Source organism: Triticum aestivum, chromosome 6B, assembly GCF_018294505.1.
Source record: "Triticum aestivum cultivar Chinese Spring chromosome 6B, IWGSC CS RefSeq v2.1, whole genome shotgun sequence".
Classification (NCBI taxonomy): Eukaryota; Viridiplantae; Streptophyta; class Magnoliopsida; order Poales; family Poaceae; genus Triticum; species Triticum aestivum.
In genome coordinates this window covers 297,624,080-297,630,079 of record NC_057810.1, presented here as the reverse complement: position 1 = coordinate 297,630,079, position 6,000 = coordinate 297,624,080, and positions in this window count along the sequence as shown.

The window sequence follows — 6,000 nt, the reverse complement described above, 5'->3', positions numbered from 1 at the left end:
AAACCAGTCACGAAGTCCATCTCGATATGGTCAAACTTCCATTCCGGAATAGCAAGAGGTTAGAGGAGACCAGCTGGTCGTTGGTGTTCTTCTTTCACTCTTTTGCAGACATCACATTCATTCACGAATTGAGCAATCTCTCGCTTCATTCGAGTCCACCAATATGACTGCTTGAGGTCATGGTACATCTTTGTACTTCCAGGATGAATGGATAGGAGGGAATTGTGTGCCTCATTCATGATGACTTTTCTCAGATCACCTTTAGGAACCACAATTCGATCCTCGAAGAAAAGATTATCTTTTTCATCCAAGCGATAGCACTTGTATTTAGGAATGCCCTTGTCAATACCACGTTTCACCTTCTTCACCATGGTATCCAGGAGTTGTGCCTCATGAATTTGATCTTCCAAAGTAGGAGAGACTATGAGGTTGGCAAGAAAGCCTTGAGGAACAACTTGAAGATTTAGCTTGCGGAAAGCCTCACAAAGATCCGTTTGAAACGACTTGAGAATTAGACTGTTGCAATAAGCCTTTCTGCTCAAAGCATCTGCGATCACATTCACCTTGCCAGGAGTATATTCGATACTCGGATTGTACTCTTGAATCATTTCGACCCATCGAGTTTGCCTGAGATTAAGGTTGGGTTGAGTGAAGATATACTTGAGGCTCTTGTGATCGGTGAAAATGTCCACTTGGCTTCCCAATAAGAGATGTCTCCATGTTATCAATGCATGGACAACTGCCGCCAACTCAAGATCGTGAGTGGGGTAGTTCTTTTCGTTTGGCTTCAACTGACGAGAGGTATAGGCCACAATTTTTTTCTCTTGCATCAACACAGCACCAAGACCTTGAAGGGAAGCATCACAAAATACTTCGAATGGCTTGGATTCATCAGGAGGAGTCAAAACAGGAGCTGTGACTAGCTTCTCTTTGAGGGTGTTGAAAGCGACGTCACACTCAGGCGTCCAGACATACTTGACATGCTTCTGGAGGAGGTTGGAAAGAGGCTTTGCAATCTTTGAGAAGTTCTCAACGAATCTTCGGCAATAGCTTGCAAGACCAAGAAAGCTGCGAAGCTGTTTGACATTCTGAGGAGGTTCCCAATTCAGAACAGCAGAAACCTTCACGGGATTAACAGCAATGCCGTTGGCAGAGATGATATGGCCAAGATAAAGAACTTCATCAAGCCAGAACTCACATTTGGAAAACTTCGCATAGAATTGATGCTCTCTGAGCTTGTCGAGCACCAATGGTAAATGTTTGGCATGATCCTGCTTATTCTTGGAGAAGACCAAGATATCATCGAGATACACCAGAACGAATTCATTGGTGTAGGGGTTGAAGATAAAGTTCATCATGCGAGAGAATGTTGGAGGAGCATTGACAAGGCCGAAAGACATGACAATATATTCATAAGAACCATAGCTTGTTCTGAATGTTGTCTTGGGAATGTCTTGTTCACGAATGCGAATCTGATGATAACCCGTACGAAGGTCAAGCTTGGAGAAGACTTTAGCAGCTTTGAGTTGCTCGAAAAGCTCATTGATGTTGGGAAGTGGATACTTGTTCTTGATTGTCTTCTTGTTCAATGGACGGTAATCGATGCAAAGTCGGTCCGTGCCATCCTTCTTCTGGACAAAAAGAACTCCACAACCCCAAGGGGATGAACTCGGTCTGATCAAACCCAGACGCTCTTGTTCATCGAGCTGTTTCTTCAATTCCTTCAGCTCCTTGGGTCCAAGCTTGTATGGACGTTTGCAAACGGGTTCAGTTCCAGGCTCAAGATCAATAATGAACTCGACTGGCCGATGAGGAGGCATACCCGGAAGCTCTTCTGGAAAGACATCTTGGTACTCACAAACGACTGGAATTTGAGAAATAGCATCCAGCTCGCCCTTCTCATTGAGAGAAAACAACCGAATGGTTTCATCACGAGCAGCATAGATGATAACATCCTCAGAAGGGTGTGTCAATTGAATTTCCCTGGCAGCACAATCAAGCTAAGCCTTGTGCTTAGAAAGCCAGTCCATCCCGAGAATTAGATCAATATTAGAGTCTCCAAGAACAACTGGAGAAGACAGAAATTTATAGTCGCCCATCTTGATGGAAACATCCAGAACCATGGAGCTAGCGTTCATGAATTTACCCGGAGAGACAACTGATAACGGTCTAGGCAAAACTTGAAAAACCATCTCATGCTTAGATGAAAAAGGTCTTGAGATGAAACTATGCGATGCACCGGTATCAAATAAAACTTTTGCAGGAATATCATTAACTGGAAGATTACCCATGATCACATCTGAAGAATCCTCTGCCTGAGCTGCATTCAACATGTTGACCTTTGCAAACTTGGAATTATGCTTGACCACTGCATTGCTTGAAGATCTCACAGGAGGAGGAGGAGGAAGGCGCCTTTGATTGAAGCATTTGTTCGCGTAGTGACCTTTCTGCTGGCACTTGTTGCAAGTCACTTCTGAGAGCGGACGATGATAAGGAGCATTCAACTTTGAAGCTTGAGGCTGAGACTTGTTCTGATAGCCTGGGTTGGGTGGGTGGGAAGATCCACGACCACCTGAGTTCTTCTGTTGGTAAGGCTGACGGAACAGAGGAGGAGGAAGATAGAACTTCTGCTGCTTAGCTGCCACTTGTGAGGAAGAAGAAGATTGCACTGCATCCCTGATTCTCTTCTTAGAAGCCTCACACTTGAGCTGAGAACCTTCTTGCTTGAGTGCCATATTGTAGAATTGATCAAACTGAGTAGGCTCAACAAGAACGAGAGCTAACTGCAGATCCTCTCTAAGGCCACCTCTGAACTGATAGATCATACTTTTCTCATCAGGAACATCTTGCTTAGCAAAGCGAGCGAGTTTCTGAAACTGCTTGTTGTATTCGTACACTGACATGTTTCCTTGCTTGAGATTGCGGAACTCCTCACGCTTGCTCTCAACAACACTGGTAGGAATATGGTGAGCTTTAAAGTCCCGACAGAAATCAGTCCAAGTAATCACTCGACCACCTCTGGAATCCTTGTATTGCTGGAACCAATCAGCTGCCTGATCCTTGAGCTGAAAAGAAGCGAACTTGACATAGTCCTCAGGCCTGACATTGCTGCATTCAAAATGCTTGTTGATATCCACGAGCCAATCATCGGCGTCTGTGGCCTCGACACAGTAGCTGAAAGACTTCGGCTGATTTGCCAGGAACTGGTTGAGGGTAGAAAATAGAGGCTGATGATTGAACTGCCCTTGACCTTGATTCCCTTGGTTGCCTTGGCCTTGGTTGTGCTCTTGCATGGCTGGATCATCATCTGAGCATGGGCGTTAGAGGATGCCATCAAAGCTTGCCATGCCTCCGGAGGCAGAGGTGGAGGTGGAGGGTTCGCCTGACTCCCATCATTGCATTCCGGATTCTGACGCGTTGGCGGAGCCATCCTGAAGAGGGTGACATCCGTTAGCATCTTGATAGACAGATAGACAAGTTGAATCAACGTATAGAAATTGCATCATATAGTCTTCACAATAAACATTCGAACAAGGATGAACGAATGAATTCCAAAGCAAACATCACACGTTCATTAAAGGTGAGAAGCCACTTGATAAGAGATTGATGAATGAAATAAACAAGGTACAACTGGAACAAATAAGTGGTAAGGATTACCCAATCGCAAACCAAATATCCGCAGGAAGAAATGCTAGAGCTACTTGAATCCCACCTATAAACTCCCGAAACTTTCTGGTTATGCAATCAGGTGTTGGGGATACAGGGGAAGTAATATATCTCACCCAAACTAACAGTCCCTACATCCAGCTGTATCCATCCGTCAACACATAACCAAGAAACCTTCGGAAATCGTGTAACTCAACCTTCGAAAAGCATCCATTATACGAGTTATGGCAATACTCCCGAGCTCGCCCCAGTACTGGGTTATCGGGGTTATCTCACCAACAACTATACAAAAGAGATTTTCGATGTCGGCAAAGCTCAGGTATTCCAGAACTGCAACGATAAAATTGTGACGACAACACCTCGGAGCTCAACTCCCCGGGACACTGCCACAACCCCTAAATGTCAGGAGGCACCAAGAACAATGTTCTCGTCACAAAACTATCGGAACGATTCCAAGATACCCGCGTGATCCTAAATTTTTTTTAGTGAAATTTGAGAAGAGGAAAGTCAAAACATCTATGTCAGGAGACCTCACGAGAGCGATGAAGGGACTGAGGAGTAAAAAGAATCCTACTCTCCAATATATATAATCCTAAGACTCAAAAGATTTTTGTTCTAGACTCAACATTGCCAACAAACAATCAAGCAGGGGCTCCTAAGTCGGGGATGGCTCTGATTACCAACTTGTAACACCCACGATGCGGCTATATCTCCCACGTGTCGAAGCACGACTTAGAGGCATAACCGCATGGTGGTTTTGTCGCAAGAAGGGTCATCTTCACACAATCCCATGTAATGAACAAGAATGGGATAAAGAGAGTTGGCTTACAATTGCCACTTCACACAATACAAAATTTAAGATCATACATCATTCAAAATACACTCATAGACCGGATACGGTCAAGTTCAAATGAAAAGAAGACAACCCCAAATGCTAGATCCCCGATCGCCCCGACTGGGCTCCTCTACTGATCATCTGGAAACGATACATAGTAACGTCCAAGGGCCTCATCAAATTCCCACTTCAGCTCAGTTGCGCCATCTGCGCCAGTATCCTCGGCACCTGCATCTGTTTTGGTAGAATCTGTGAGCCATGAGGACTCACCAATCTCACACCCGTGAGATCAAGACTATTTAAGCTCATAGGTAGGACAAGGGGTAATATGGTGGAGCTGCGACAAGCACTAAGCATATATGGTGGCTAACATACGCAAGTGAGAGCGAGAAGAGAAGCAACGCATCGGTCGAGAAGCTAGAAGCGATCAAGAAGTGATCCTGAAACTACTTACGTCAAGCATAACTCAAACCGTGTTCACTTTCCGGACTCCGCCGAGAAGAGACCATCACGGCTACACACACGGTTGATGCATTTTAATGAAGTCAAGTGTCAAGTTATCTACAACCGTACATTAACAAATTCCCATCTGCCTCATAACCGCGGGCATGGCTTTCGAAAGATTATATACCCTGCAGGGGTGTCCCAACTTAGCCCATCATAAGCTCTCACAGTCAATGAAGGATAAACCTTCTCCCGGGAAGACCCGACCAGTCTCGGAATCCCGGTTCGCAAAACATTTCGACAATGGTAAAACAAGACCAGCAAAGCCACCCGACTGTGTCAACAAATCCCGATAGGAGTTGCACATATCTCGTTCTCAGGGCACACCGGATTGTCCAAACTTCCGGTAGGCCAGCCCAGAGTTGCCCCTGGTGGCCACCGGCGGTTGACAGGTTGGACCAACACTCACGACGAGCACTGGCCCGGGGGGAAGGGGGTAAATAAAGATGACCCTTGGGCTCACGAAAACCCAAGGGAAAATGGCTTAGGTGGCAAATGGTAAAACCAAGGTTAGGCCTTGCTGGAGGAGTTTTATTCAAAGCGAACTGTTAAGGGGGTCCCATAAATCACCCAACCGTGTAAGGAACGCAAAATCAAGGAACATAACACCGGTATGACGGAAACTAGGGCGGCAAGAGTGGAACAAGTTACCAGGCATAAGGCCGAGCCTTCCACCCTTTACCAAGTATATAAGATGCATTAATTAAGCAGGAGATATTGTGATATCCCAAAATATCCATGTTCCGACCAGGAACAAACTTCATCTTCACCTGCAACTAACAACGCTATAAGAGGGGCTGAGCAAAAGCGGTGACATAGCCAAACAACGGTTGCTAGGACAGGGTGGTTAGAGGTTTGACATGGCAATAGGGAGGCATGATCAACAGTGGCAGGTAGAGCTAACATAGCGATAGAGCGAGTACTAGCAAGCAAAGATAGAAGTGATATCGAAGGTATGGTCATCTTGCCTGCAAGGTTCACAGAGTTGTCGAAGG